Genomic DNA, 15,344 nt, shown 5'->3' on the forward strand with positions numbered 1-15,344 from the left:
AGTTCTGACACAGCAAGGATCACAGGAAGGACAGACTCCAGTCAGATATAGCAAGGGCAGGTAGCATTAGAGATAACCAGATGGGGGAGGCAAGAGTAAGAATATAAGCAACAGAAACCAAGGTTAATTGGCATCATCAGAACTCAATTCTCCCACCATAGCAAGTTCTGGATACAACATCACCCCAGGAAAGTAAGACTCAAATCTAAAATCATTTCTCATGACTATAATAGTCCATTAAGAAGGACACAAATAACTCCCTTAAAGAAACACAGGAGAACACAGGTAAAGAGGTAGAAGCCCTTAAAGAGGAAACACAACAATCCCTTAAAGAGTTACAGGACAATACAATCAAACAGGCTAAGGAAATGAATGAAACCATGCAAGATCATAAAACAGAAATAGAAAAAATAAAGAAACCACAAAGGGAGACAATCCTGGAGTTAGAAAACCTAGGAAAGAGATCAGGAGTCATAGATGCAAACATCACCAACACAATACAAGAGATACAAGAGAGAATCTCAGGTGCAGAAGATACTATAGAAAACATTGACACAAGAGTCAAAGAAAGTGCAAAAGGCAAAAGGAAAAAAAAAAAACCTAACCCAAAACATCCGGGAAACCCAGGACATAATGCAAAGACCAAACCTAAGGATAATAGGTATAGAAGAGAGGGAAGATTCCCAACTTAGAGGGCTAGTAAATATCTTCAACAAAAGTATAGAAGAAAACTTCCCTAACCTAAAGAAAGAGATGCCTATGAACATACAAGAAGCCTACAGAACTTCAAATGGACTGTACCAGGAAAGAAATTCCTCAGGACACATAATAATCAGAACAACAAATGCACTAAAAGATAGAATATTAAAAGCAGTAAGGGGAAAAGGTCAAGTAATATATAAAGACAGACCTATTAGAATTACACCAGACTTCTCACCAGAGTCTATGAAAGCTAGAAGATCCTGGGCAGATGTCAAACAGACACTAAGAGAACATGAATGCGAGCCCAGGCTACTATACCAAGCAAAGTTCTCAATTACCATAGACAGAGAAAACAAGATATTTCATGACAAAACCAAATTCACACAATATTTTTCCAAAAATACAGCAATACAAAGGATAATATATGGAAAAAACAAGAAAAGTAGGGAAACTGCACCCTAGAAAAGCAAGAAAGTAATCTTTCAATAAACCCAAAAGAAGATAGCCACACAAACATAATTTTACATCTAACAACAAAAATAACAGGAAGTAACAATTAATTTTCCTTAATATCTCTTAACATCAATGGACTCAATTCCCAAATAAAAAGACATAGACTAACAGACTTGCTACTTAAACAGGACCCAGCATTTTGCTGCATACAGGAAATACACCTCAGTGACAAAGACAGACAATACTTCAGAGTAAAAGGTTGGAAAACAATTTTCTAAGCAAATGTCCCAAGAAACAAGCTGCCGTAAAAATTCTAAATAGAATAAACTTTCAATCAAAAAGGATGAGGAAGGCCACTTCATGCTGGACAAAGAAAAAAATCTATCAAGATGAACTCTCAATTCTGAACATCTATGCTCCAAACGCCAGGGCAACCACAGTCATAAAAGAAACTTTACTTAAGCTCAAAGCACACATCTCACCATGCCACATACTAATAGTGGGGGACTTCAACACTCCACACTCAGCAATGTGCAGACCATGGAAACAGAAACTAAACAGAGACACAGTGAAACTAACAAAAATTATGAAACAAATGGATCTAACAGATATTTACAGAATATTTCATTGGAAATCAAAACAATATAATTTCTTCTCAGTGCCTCATGGTACCTTCCCCAAAATTGATCATATTGGTCACAAAACTGGCCTCCATAGATCCATGGAGATTGAGATAATCCCATTCATCCTATCAGACCACCATGGACTAAGGCTGGTCTTAAATTCCAACAAGAACAAAGGAAATCACAAATACACATAGAAGCTGAACAACGATCTACTCAGTGCTAACTTAGTCAAGGAAGAAATAAAGAAAGAAATTAAAGACTTTTTAGAATTTAATGAAAATGAAGACAAAACATACCAAAATTTATGGGACACAAGGAAAGCAGTCCTAAGACAAAAACTCATAGCTCTAAGTGTGTCCAAAAAGAATCTAGAAAGAACTTACATTAGCAGCTTGACAGTACTCCTGAAAGCTCTAGAACAAAAAGAAACAAATTCACCCAAGATGAGTCGATGGCAGGAAATAATCAAACTGAAGAATGAACTCAACCAAGTAGAAACAAAAAGAACTATACAAAGAATCAACAAAAACCAGGAGCTGGTTATTTGAGAAATGCAACATGATAATAGATAAGCCCTTAGCCAGACTAAATAGAGGGCACAGAAACAGTATCCAAATTAATAAAATCAGAAATGAAAAGGGAGACATAAAAATAAAACCTGTGGAAATTTTTTTAAAAAATCATCAGATCCTACTCCAAAAGCTTATACTCAACAATATTGGAAAATCTACATGAAATGGATAATTTTATAGACACATACCAGGTGCCAAAGTTAAATCAGAATCAGATTAATGATCTACAAAGTCTCATATCCCCTAAAGAAATAGAAACAGTCATTAATAATCTCCCAACCAAAAAAAGCCCAGGCTCAGATGGATTTAGTGTAGAGTTCTATCAGACCATCAAAAAATACCTAATGCCAATAGTCTTTAAGCTATTTGATAAGATAAAATAGAAACAAAAGTAATACTACACAATTCCTTCTATGAAGCCACAATTACGCTGATACCTAAACCACACAAAGAACAGAGAAATAGAAATATAGACCAATGCCCCTTAGGATCATTGATGCAAAAATACTCAATAAAATTCTCGCAAACCGAATCCAAGAACACATCAAAACAATCATTCACCAAGATGAAGTAGGCTTCATCCCAGGGATGCAGAGATAATTCAGTATATGGAAATCCATCAACATAATCCCATAAACAAAGAAAAAAAACAGATGATCATTTCATTAGGTGCTGAAAAGGCATTTTACAAAATTCAGCATCCCTTCATGTTAAAAGTCTGGGAAAGAGCAGGAATTCAAGGCCCATGCTTAAACATAGCGAAAGCAATATACAGCAAACCAGTAGCCAACATCAAACTAAATGGAGAAAAACTTGAAGCAATCCCAGTGAAATAAGGGATATTGATTCAGTATAGTACTTGAATTTCTAGCAAGAGCAATTAGACAACAAAGGGAGGTAAAAGGGATACAAATTGGAAAGAAAGAAATAAAAATAACACTATTTGCAGATGATATGATAGTATATATAAATGACCCCAAAAATTCCACCAGAGAACTCCTAGAGCTGATAAACAACTTCAGCAAAGTGGCTCAATATAAAATTAACTCCAACTAATAAGTAGCTTTCCTCTACTTAAAGGATAAACAGGCTGAGAAAGAAATTAGGGAAACAACACCCTTTACAATAGTTACAAATAATATTATACACCTTGATATGACTTTAACCAAGCTAGTGAAAGATCTGTGTGACAAGAACTTCAAGTCTCTGAATAAATAAATCAAAGAAGATCTCAGAAGATGGAAAGATCTCCCATCCCATATTGCCAAGGTTAATATAGTGAAAATGGTCATCTTGCCGAAAGCAATCTACAGATTCAATGCAATCTCCATCAAAATTCCAACTCAGTTCTTCATAGAGTTAGAAAGAGCAATTTCCAAATTCATTTGGAATAACAAAAAAAAAAACTGGGATAGCAGAAACTATTCTCAACAATAAAAGAATTTTTAGGGTAAATCACCATCCCTAACCTCAAGCAGTATTACAGAGCAATAGTGATTAAAACCTGCATGGTACTGGTATAGAGATAGTCAGGAAGATCAATGGAATAGAATTGAAGACCTAGAAATGAATCCACACACTTGATCTTTGACAAAGGAGCGAAAACCATCCAGTGGGGAAAAGACTTCTTTTTTAACAAATGGTGCTGGTTCAGCTGGCAGGCAGCATGTAGTAAATGCAAATCAATCCATTCTTATCTCCTTTTACAAAGCTCAAGTCCAAGTGGATCAAGGACCTCCAAATTAAACCAGATAAACTGAAACTAATAGAAGAAAAGGTGCAGAAGAGCCTCTAACACATGGGCACAGGGGAAATTTTCCTAAACAGAACAGCAATGGCTTATGTTCTAAGAACAAGAATGGACAAATGGGACCTCATAAAATTGCAAAGCTTCTATAAGGTCAAGAACACTGTCAATAGGATAAAATGACAAACAACACACTGGGGAAAGATACTTAAAAAAAAAAAACCTACTCCAATAGAGGGCTATTATCCAATATATACAAAGAAATGAAGAAATTAGAGCCCAGAGAACCAAATAATCCTATTAAAAATGGGGTACAGAGGTAAACAAAAAATTCTCAACTAAAGAACCTCAAATGGCTGAGAAGCACCTAAAGAAATGTTTAACATCCTTAGTAATCACTGGAATGCAAGTCAAAACAACCCTAAGATTCAACTTTACACCAGTCAAAATTACTAAAATCAAAAATTCAGGTAACAGAAGAAGCTGACAAGGATATGGAGAAAGGAACACTTCTCCATTGCTGGTGGGATTGTAAGCTGGTACAAACACTCTGGAAATCAGTTTGGCATTTCCTCAGAAAATTGAACATAGTACTAATTTAGGACCCAACTACACCACTACTGGGCATATACCCAGAAATGCTCTAACATGTAATAAGGACACATGCACCACTATATTCATAGCAACCTTATTTATAATATTCACAAGCTGGATGCAACCCAGATCTCCTTCAGCAGGGGAATAGATACAAAAAATGTGATACATTTACACAGTGGAGTACTACTCAACTATTAAAAACGGTGAATTCATGAAATTCTTAGGCAAATGGATGGAACTAGAAAATATCATCATGAGTGAGGTAACCAAATCACAAAAGAATACATATGGTATGCATTCACTGATAAATGGATATTAGCCCAAAATTTCCAAATACCTAATTTACAATTAACAGACAATATGAAGCTCAAGAAGAAGGAGAATCAAAGTGTGGGTGCTTTGGTCCTTCTTAGAAGGTGAACAAAATACTCACAGGAGCAAATATGTTGATGGAGTGTAGATCAGAGACTGAAGGAAAGGCCATCCAGAGACTGTCCCACCTGGGGATCCATCACATATACAGTTACCAAACCGAGACACTATTGTGGATGCCAAGAAGTGCATGCTGACACGAGCCTGATATGGCTATCTCCTGAGGGGCTCTGCCAGGGTCTTACAAATACAGGGGTGGATGCTCACAACCAACCATTGGACTGAGCGTGCGGACCCCAATAAAGGAGCTAGAGAAAGGACTGAAGGAGTTTAAGGGGTTTGCAACCCCATAGGAAGAACAACAATATCAACCAACCAGACCTCCCACAGCTCCCAGGGACTCAGCCACCAATGAAGGAATACACATGGCTCCAGCTGCATGTGTAGCAGAAGATGGCCTTGTCAGGCATCAATGGGAAGAGAGGCCCTTGTCCTATGAAGGCTCAATAGATGCCAGAGTGCAGGGGAATTGAAGGTGGGGAGGTGGGAGTAGGTGCATGGTTGGAGGAACACCATCATAGAAGCAGGGGATAGGATAGTGAGTTTCTGGGAGAGGGGGAAACTGGAAAGCAGATAACATTTGAAATGTTAATAAAGAAAATATCCAATAAAAAAGAAAGAAAGAAATCTGCTCTTTCAGATCTATGTGTTTTGGCAGAATTACTTTAATGGAATTAGTCTTTGACAATGTTATCAGCCTTCACTGAAGTTTATCATTAAAGTGAATCCTATGGAAAGACTGGCTTAGTTTGTTGCACTGCCAGGTAGTATGAAAACAACATTCTCTTTTATTTTCCTGTTTTACAAAAGCCTACAGCACAATTTTGTCTCAATTTAATACCAAAAATTGTTGCTTAGGAAAATTTTGTCTCATAGTGCTCTCACACATTCTGGGACTCTTGTCCCTTTGCTTTTGTTCCTACACAGGTCTGAGATAATTTGTGGATCATTTTGTACCACTGTCCAATGATGATTACATGTACTTTGCACATTCATTTTACCTAGAGTTTTCTGCTTATCTGGTTTTATACTTGCCAATAAGTATACTTTTTGTACTTATCAATAAGTTGGTAGCAAAAATATGAAAGAAGGACAGTGTGCTTTAGAGAAAACAGATAGGAAAACAGACATAAGACAAGTTATTGGATTGATCATCACAGGCACAAACTTACCCTGACTCCACAAAAGACCCTTTACCGAACTCATACTATTGCCCCAGATAAGTGAAACTAAGAACTTGACTGGTTATGTCCCACCCGTGATAAGGAACTCCCTTTCCATTTGTCCTAAGTTTGTTTTTGCCATTGCATGCATGATTTTCCTTAGCAATAAGTGCTTCATACACAAATGCAACCCAACTTGTATGACATATTGACTGACGTGGGGGTTTTAGAACATTATCAACTCATATCTGCAACAGTAACATTTCCATTTGATATATATATACTTAAATACAAAACTTGAAAAATAAGTATTTTCTTGCCAAAAAGTTGGCAAAAATGTTCTGCTTCCCTTTAAGACATGGAAAGAATAGGTCATACTGTGCCTACTTAGTTGTGTGGGCCTTTTGGAAGGTTTGACTGATTGATTGATTGAATTTTTACTTTTTTATTAAATTGTTTAGTGTCATGGTAACCCAGGATTGTCTCTTACTCATGAGAGAAGCAGATCATGACATTTTTATTACATGTCGTCAAGAATGACAGTATTGAAAGGCCTCGCTTGACTTGGGAAAGTGTAATAATTTTCCCAGATGCCTGAGTTGTGGCATTTGCGTCATTGCTAAAGGGGGTGGACAAATAATTGTGATGCTCTGCTACAAGATTGTTCCAGGAAGAAGCCTTGAGTGGTCTTTAGAATGACCACACATTCCTTTCTATTTGCTGTCATGCTCAAGATATAACCCACTGCACGCAAAGTATCTAAGTTTTTAAAAACAAAAAAAAAGACAAACCAACCTCTAAGAGCTGAACACATGTGTTGTTAACTGGAAATTTGTGGATGGTAGAGGAAAATTTACATTAAGAAATGTGACATTGTATAAATAGATCCATATGGTATCTTATACACCATCTGTTAACAGCCTGTTAAATAGGAATACATAGCTAAGTTTTGTAGACACTGGACAATGCTTGACTAGTCTTAATGAGATAGCATTCACCTATGAGATTTGATTTCTGAGAGTAGAGAGGAATGATCAAAAAAGGCTGTTAGATGGAACAGGTAATTTTTTTCTCAAAAATATTCCCAACCCTACTCTTCTTATCACGACAAAATGAAATTCCGTAAAAGCAGCTATGCCAACAAGAAATTTTAAATTTATCCTTTTATCCAACCCCTCTCTTCATTACTAGGATGTAAATTTAACCTTAATTTATTCCACAAGAAAAATACTATGTAATCAATTTTAAACGTTGCTTTGAATAGAGGCATTGTGTCATACCTCACCCACAATATGGTTTTGCTCCTAAATAAGGGATCCCTAAAAGCTTTCTCTCATAGATTCTACTTTCCTCAACAAATTGAAAGTCTTCCTTAAAAGACTATAAAGAGGGGCAACAGTGTCAACAGGCTAGACCCCACAGAGCTCTGAGAGACTGGAACACCAACCAAAGAATACACATGGAGGGTCCCATAACACTGGCCACATATGTGGAAGAAGATGGCCTTGTTGGACATCAGTGGGAGGAGAGGCCCTCAGGCCTGAGGTTGTTCAATGCACCAGTGTAGGGGAATGCCAGGGCAGGAAGATGGGAGTGGGTGCATGAAGGAGCACCATTATAGTGACAGGGGAGGGGGAATGGGATGGGAGGCTAAGAAGGGGAGACCTGGAAAGGGGAAAACATTTGAAATGTAAATAAAGAAAATATCCAAGAAAAAAAAGAGTATAAAGTAGAATGTCACCAATATACACGTGCCACATCAGAAAATCAGTACAAAAGAATACTACAATAAAAGTGATATTGCCTGGGATAATTTCAATATTTTTGTATCTGTTGAGGCCTGTTTTGTGACCAATTATATGGTCTATATTGGAGGAAGAAGTTCCAACTGGTAATAAGAACACATGCTCCACTATGTTCATAGCAGCCTTATTTATAATAGCCAGAAGCTGGAAAGAACCCAGATGTCCCTCAAAAGAAAAATGGATGCAGAAAATGTGGTACATTTACACAATGGAGTACTACTCAGCTATTAAAAACAATGAATTTATGAAATTCCTAGGCAAATGGATGTATCTGGAGGAGATCATCCTTAGTGAAGTAACCCAATCACAAAAGAAGTCATTAGATATGCACTCACTGATAAGTGGATATTAGCCCAGAAACATAGCACACCCAAGATACAATTTGCAAAACACAAGAAAATCAAGAAGAAGGAAGACCAATGGGTGGATACTTTATTCCTCCTCAGAATAGGGAACAAAATACCGATGAAAGGAGCTACAGAGACCAAGTTTGGAGCTAAGACAAAAGAATGAACTATCCAGAAAATACCCCACCTGGGAATCCATTCCGTAATCAGCCACCAAACCTAGACAATACTGAATATGCCAGAAAGATTTTGCTGAAGGGACCCTGTTATAGCTGTCTCGTATGAGGGTATGCCAGGCCTGGCAAATACAGAAGTGAATGCTAAAAGTCATCTATAAGATGGAACACAGGGCCTCCTGTGGAGAACCTAGAGAAAGCACCCAAGGAGCTGAAGAGGTCTGCAACCCTATAGGTAGAACAACAATATGAACTAACCAGTACCCCCAGAGCTCGTGTCTCTAGCTGCATATGTAGCAGAAGATGGCCTAGTCAGCCATCATTGGGAAGAGAGGGCCCTTGGAATTGCAAACTTTATATGCCCCAGTACATGGGAATGCCAGGGCCAAGAAGCACGAGTGGGTGGGTAGGGGAGCAGGGCGGAGGAAGGGTATAGGGAACTTTCGGGATAGCATTTGAAATGTATATAAAGAAAATACCTAATTAAAAAAAAAAGTGATATTGCCAAACTATTTGGGATATTCAACTTGGGTGGTGATATGACTTCTCGTGATGCCAGATGGTAGTAGATGCATCATGGTAGGATGCTGAGACTGAATTTTTGAGTTAGAGGTCACACTGATAAATAAGCAGTATTTACCTAACTTTGCTTTGAAATAGAGAGGAGGGGCCTGGGTCAAGGAATCAGACTCAGCATTCTCTGGCAAGTACAAAGCCTAGCTCAATATGAACAAAGGCCAGCTGTTCACCTTTACCAATGCAGCTTCAGATCACATTGGCTGAGAGCTTTGCTCATCAGAGTAGGTGGAACTACAGGTGTCTCTCTGGCCAAGATCTGTGCTTAGACTGATCTAATCCATGAGCTTCCATAGAGTAAAGAAGCATGGGAGCAATCCAGTGTAGAGTAGGCAAAAGGGGGCCTGTGGAAGTCAGGCCAATGTGGGCTCTGGCTGTCATGAAAGGGGTAAACTCTGTCTGGAACATCCCCTTTCTTCTCTGCAAAGTTTCCTCTTCCTGCAACAAGCATGCAAGTGACAGTGACTCGGGGCTGTCTAATTACATCTGTCCCTGGTGACCCTGTCTTTCCAGCATGAGGACTCAAGAACCAGTACCCCACACCCAGGTCAGAGAAGGTCACCCACTGGCCTCACTCAAAAGATGAGTCCATTTAATCGGGTTCTCTCATCTCTAGGTGAGGTTGGAATCACTGACAAGAAGGAAAATAATTGCATTTTCTCCCAAAGCTGCCGGAAACGATTTTCTACTTTAATGGTGAAAACAGGACTCCTTGCATCTCTGGACATTTATAGTGCAGGCTGTAATGAGTGAGAAAATGCCTTGCTTTTAATAGCTAATCCTCTGATGCTTCATGTCTTCGAAGGTAAGTTGATGGAGCAAATTATCAGTGTTGAAGACAGATATTGGGTCCAGAACAGCCTCCTTACCTGATCTACTGTGTCTCTTAGCTGTTGTTAGCACAGCAGGTAAATTGGCACTTGTTTGAAATACTTATTTTCAGCAGGGATGGCACAGTCTCACCATACACAAACAGCCCAACCTAGAGACTAGAGGAGAGGAGTCCTGCTGTCCAAACCTCCTCCAGTGGCACAGGACTCCTTTAGCCTAACATTTGTTTGTTTGTTTGTTTGTTTGTTTGTTGTGAAAAAGTCTTTGTTTTAAGAAAAAAATAGTTAACAAAAAATGTAACAAGTTTCACTTAGCAAAATACACACAAAAGGAAATTACAGTACTAAGAAAGCTTTAAGTCGAGGCCTCACCAATTCCTACAGTATTAGTATTGTGTCTCAATTCTCAAAACTAACTTTTAAAAAGCTTAAACTTAACCTAAAGATTTTAAATGAAAATATCAACTAGAATGAACATGAGAAATGCTGCTCTTTTGCATCAGGGATCCAGCACCTTTGAGTTCTCCAGAAAAGTACATATCCCCAGTGTGTTCACTGTGGTGTGCTTAAAGATCTACTCAACATACTTAAACTACTTAACTCAGATAACATCACTCTTACGTATACTACCAAAAATGTTAATTGAGAAAAGCAGAAGAAAATAGTTGTAGTTTACTCAATCTTACGTGCTAGAAGAAAAGTTTGCATGAGAAACACTGAAGAGGTAATTTTTTAATCCAGATTTCACAAACTCATGGTGCAAAGTGGGTCCCCCAGCTTCCTCTAGAGTTATAAACTGCTCTTGACTGCTTATGGGCTGCCTGTGAACTTTTCTGATTGAAATAACTCAAATGTTCCTACAATACTAATCATATCCACCCATGCTGTTCTGACCACTGTAGCCGGCCCGTAACAGCCACTCACTGACTGGCTCTCCAGGCCACTGTAAGTTGCTTGGGCAGCTGACACACCGATGCCCTGCATCACCTGGCTGCTCTAAGCCCCACTGCTAGCCCCTGTTGTTGAATTCAGGAAGAGTTCTATGTATCTGTGCTGCATGTTGGCCCTGTCCTTGGACATAGCTTCCACTGCTTCTTGATGAGTAGCAAACTCAACATCAGCTTCTCCTGTCACTCTTCCATCATGACCAATCTCAATATGAACTCTCCAGGGTTGAGTGGAGAGAAGTTGTAAATGTCGTTCTCCGTTGCTTTGTAGGGCAGCCGTCTCATGTGGATGCAGTGGCCCATGGTGCTCTGCACTGTGAACTCGCTATCTCCATATCTGTGGTCATACATTCCTGAGAGACAATAGCTGAGGTCTCTTCCAAACAGGTCAGTGGTGAAGCCATAGCCATCACTGAGGCCACTGTATTCTTCATACCCACCATAGCCTGCACTATAGGCACCAGACCTCATCCTATCTAGGCCTGCCTGTTTCACAATGCCAATGTACCTCTGGGCTGTGCTTAAACTTCAGAGGTGGATCTGACTATGATCTAACTTCCTCCTGACTGCTCTTTTTTTTTTTTTTTGGCTTGGAAAAATTTTATTTTTTTTATTTTTAATATTTTTATTACATATTTTCCTCAATTACATTTCCAATGCTATCCCAAAAGTCCCCCATAGCGCCCCCCACTTCCCTACCCACCCATTCCCATTCTTTTGGCCCTGGCATTCCCCTATATTGGGGCATATAAAGTTTGCAAGTCCAATGGGCCTCTCTTTCCATTGATGGCCGACTAGGCCATCTTTCGATACATATGCAGCTAGAGACAAGAGCTCCGGGGTTCTGGTTAGTACATCATGTTGTTCCAACAATAGGGTTGCAGATCCCTTTAGCTCCTTGGGTACTTTCTCTAGCTTCTCCATTGGGAGCCCTGTGATACATCCAATAGCTGACTGTGAACATCCACTCCTGTGTTTGCTAGGCCCTGGCATCATCTCACAAGAGACAGCTATATTTGGGTCCTTTCAGCAAAATCTTGCTAGTGTATGCAATGGTGTCAGCGTTTAGAAGCTGATTATGGGATGGATCCCTGGATATGGCAGTCTCTAAATGGTCCATCCTTTCATCACAGCTACGAACTTTGTCTCTGTAACTCCTTCCCTGGGTGTTTTGTTCCCAATTCTAAGAAGGTGCACAGTGTCCACACTTTGGTCTTCATTCTTCTTGAGTTTCATGCGTTTATCAAATTGTATCTTATATCTTGGGTATCCTAAGTTTTGGGCTAATATCCACTTATCAGTCAATACATATTGTGTGAGTTCTTTTGTGATTGTGTTATTTCACCTATCCTAAATCAGATAAGGGACTAATATCCAATATATATAAAGAACTCAAGAAGGTGGACTCCAGAAAGTCAAATTAAAAAATGGGGCTCAGAACTGAACAAAGAATTCTCACCTGAGGAATACCGAATGGCAGAGAAACACCTGAAAAAATGTTCAACATCCTTAATCATCAGGGAAATGCAAATCAAAACAACCCTGAGATTCCACCTCACACCAGTCAGAATGGCTAAGATCAAAAATTCAGGTGACAGCAGATGCTGGAGAGGATGTGGAGAAAGAGGAACACTCCTCCATTGTTGGTGGGATTGCAAGCTTGTACAACCACTCTGGAAATCAGTCTGGCGGTTCCTCAGAAAATTGGACATAGTACTACCGGAGGATCCAGCAATACCTCTCCTGGGCATATATCCAGAAGATGTCCCAACCGGTAAAAAGGACACATGCTCCACTATGTTCATAGCAGCCCTATTTATAATAGCCAGAAGCTGGAAAGAACCCAGATGTCCCTCAACAGAGGAATGGATACAGAAATTATGGTACATTTACACAATGGAGTACTACTCAGCTATTAAAAAGAATGAATTTATGAAATTCCTAGCCAAATGGATGGACCTGGAGGGCATCATCTTGAGTGAAATAACACAATCACAAAAGAACTCACACAATATGTATTCACTGACTGCTCTTAAACCCTTCAATATACCTGTGCCCTATTCTCTCCTTGTGCTTCCCTAAAGCTTTCTCAGCTAACTCTTGTGAGGCAAACTGAACGAAGGCCTCCCATGTAATCTTGCCTTCAGGGTCCACAGGTAGTGTGATCCTGTTTGGCACAATTTCCAGCCCTGAGAAGAACTGAACAATTTCTTCCTTTGTGCATCCAAATGGGAGTCCCCGAAGCCTCACAAAGCCATCATTAGCACTGTTGGCACTATTTGGACCACTGTGCTTCAACACCCAATCCATCTCTGTTCTGTGTGACTTGAACACCTCAATATACCGGTGTCCCATGCTTTCCCTGTCTTTTTCAGAGCCAATTTTACATCATCTTCTGACTCAAGTTCAACAAAAGCCTCACCACTCTGCCTGCCTTCTCTAGTATAAATAAAATGAACACCCGCGACCCCATCATGAATTTTGCAGTCAGAGAGGAAGTTTTGTACGTCCTCAATTGAGCAGGACCAGGGTAGGCCACGGAGTTTGACCACATAGCCTTCACCGACCTCAGGGCCCAGCATCATGGACACTTGACAGGGCTGATGTCACACAAGCTTGAGCAATTTTTTGTAGCTTAAAGAACCACCACAGATGCCTTCTGTAGGAAACACTTAATGGAAGATAACAAGTTTTCCAGGGGAGGAAGGTAGAAGTGACTTCTATATTCAGTAAGGAACACGACTTACGAACTCAAACTCCACCCGACGCCTTAAAAATGCAGAGGGCTCCGGGAAAAGTCCAGGTGCATCTTTTTGTTCTCAACATTCAGGAAGACGAGGCGCAGTCCTCCTTCCATGACCCCTTTAGCCTAACTTATGGTGAGAGGTACAGTAGTAACAGTGACCATGAGTAGTGTTTTGACAATGTCAATTTTATTCTGTGGCTATGTTTTAATTCTCCCGATGTAAAGCTGAGTTTCACTTTATTTCTAAGTGTCTGTTACATTCTTCTTCCTTATATGATGAAAATGACCTTAACTTTCTGTTTTGTTTGGATCCCACATGTATTATGTATCCAGATTTATAATGAAATTTGTAGCAAATTTTTCATATGGCTTTGTTTGAAAAGACTTATTTTCAAAACATTCCTTTCTGATCTTGGGTATTGGAAATTTGTGAAATTTAATTTGTATCAAGTTTACCTTATTTTCAACAGAACTATCTTTCCAGATTTTTGTTTTGTTTTGTTTTGTTTTGATAACTTTGAAATACTCTCACCGGTATAAAGTCTTCTAAACATAGTGATACTACTGTTAAGATTAAGTATTTTTACATTGTGGTTAGGTATGTATGTGGCTTTTAAAAACCCCAATTAATAAGATTTCCCATACCACCCTCTCCCACATACTTTCTAGTGTATGTGAATTTCAAGACTCATTGAATTTATAGATATGCTAACATGGTCTCTCAACCTATATTTAGAGTTCAAATATCTGTTTGGTGAGTCCTTCATAAATGTCCCCTTCACTGGGGAGAATAAAATAAAATTTTCTTGCCTATAAACTTTATTTCATCAAGAAATTCATGGTAACAGAATCCCAGAATGTTGAGAGGTTAAAAGCATGTGGATTAACCTCTTTGTTTTGCACACAAGGAATCTTTTGAACAAAGAAGCAACAATATCCAAGAAGTTACTGATACTTATTCCATAACAACCAGTAATTGGCCTTGTGTACATTGTTACAGATTTAGGTCATGGCATTAAGCCCTGTTATACTGCTCATGAGAGAGTCTATTAAAATATATCCACAACTCCAGACCCCATATTTTTTCCAAACTGCAGATTCATGTTGCTAAATAACATGTTGTAGTATCTAGTTAACTTTCCTTTGAGACCAAATTTTAAGCAGAAATGTACTTTTCATTGGAAACTTCGAGAGATAGACATTTCACTTAAATGTGTAGGAATTGACTACTTAGTACAGGTCTCTAACATGTAATTAAATATAATTTTGATGTTCATTTTTATAATGTTTCATGGTCTCATACTCTAAAACATATAAATATTATAAAATTGCTTTTTGAGGATTTTAATTTTACTAATATTTCTTCTAGGTCACAAACATTTTGGCTCATATAAAGTTCACAACCACATGCTTAGCTGTATCCTGGGTGAGACTTGGTATGTCATTGGCTCACTTAATTTATTATCTATCTGTACTGGATACTCTGAATTACATAAGTTTTATCAAATTCCTGAGAAATTAGCATATATTAGCAGAAAGCAAATCATTTAAGACTAGTAGTGGATCAACTGACTGAGATACAGGCATAAGATTAGAGAGTGATGGAAGTGCTCTGTATTTACTTC

General features: G+C 38.7%; 1 pseudogene; it reads right to left on the bottom strand.

Moving 5' to 3' along the window:
• Positions 1–10,863: 10,863 nt before the first annotated feature.
• On the bottom strand, positions 10,864–13,822 carry LOC110286903 (heterogeneous nuclear ribonucleoprotein F-like; annotated as a pseudogene).
• Between the last annotated feature and the right edge of the window lie 1,522 nt (positions 13,823–15,344).

This window comes from Mus caroli, unplaced genomic scaffold, assembly GCF_978045245.1.
Source record: "Mus caroli unplaced genomic scaffold, Mus_caroli_1 scaffold_5, whole genome shotgun sequence".
In the NCBI taxonomy this organism is placed as follows: domain Eukaryota; kingdom Metazoa; phylum Chordata; class Mammalia; order Rodentia; family Muridae; genus Mus; species Mus caroli.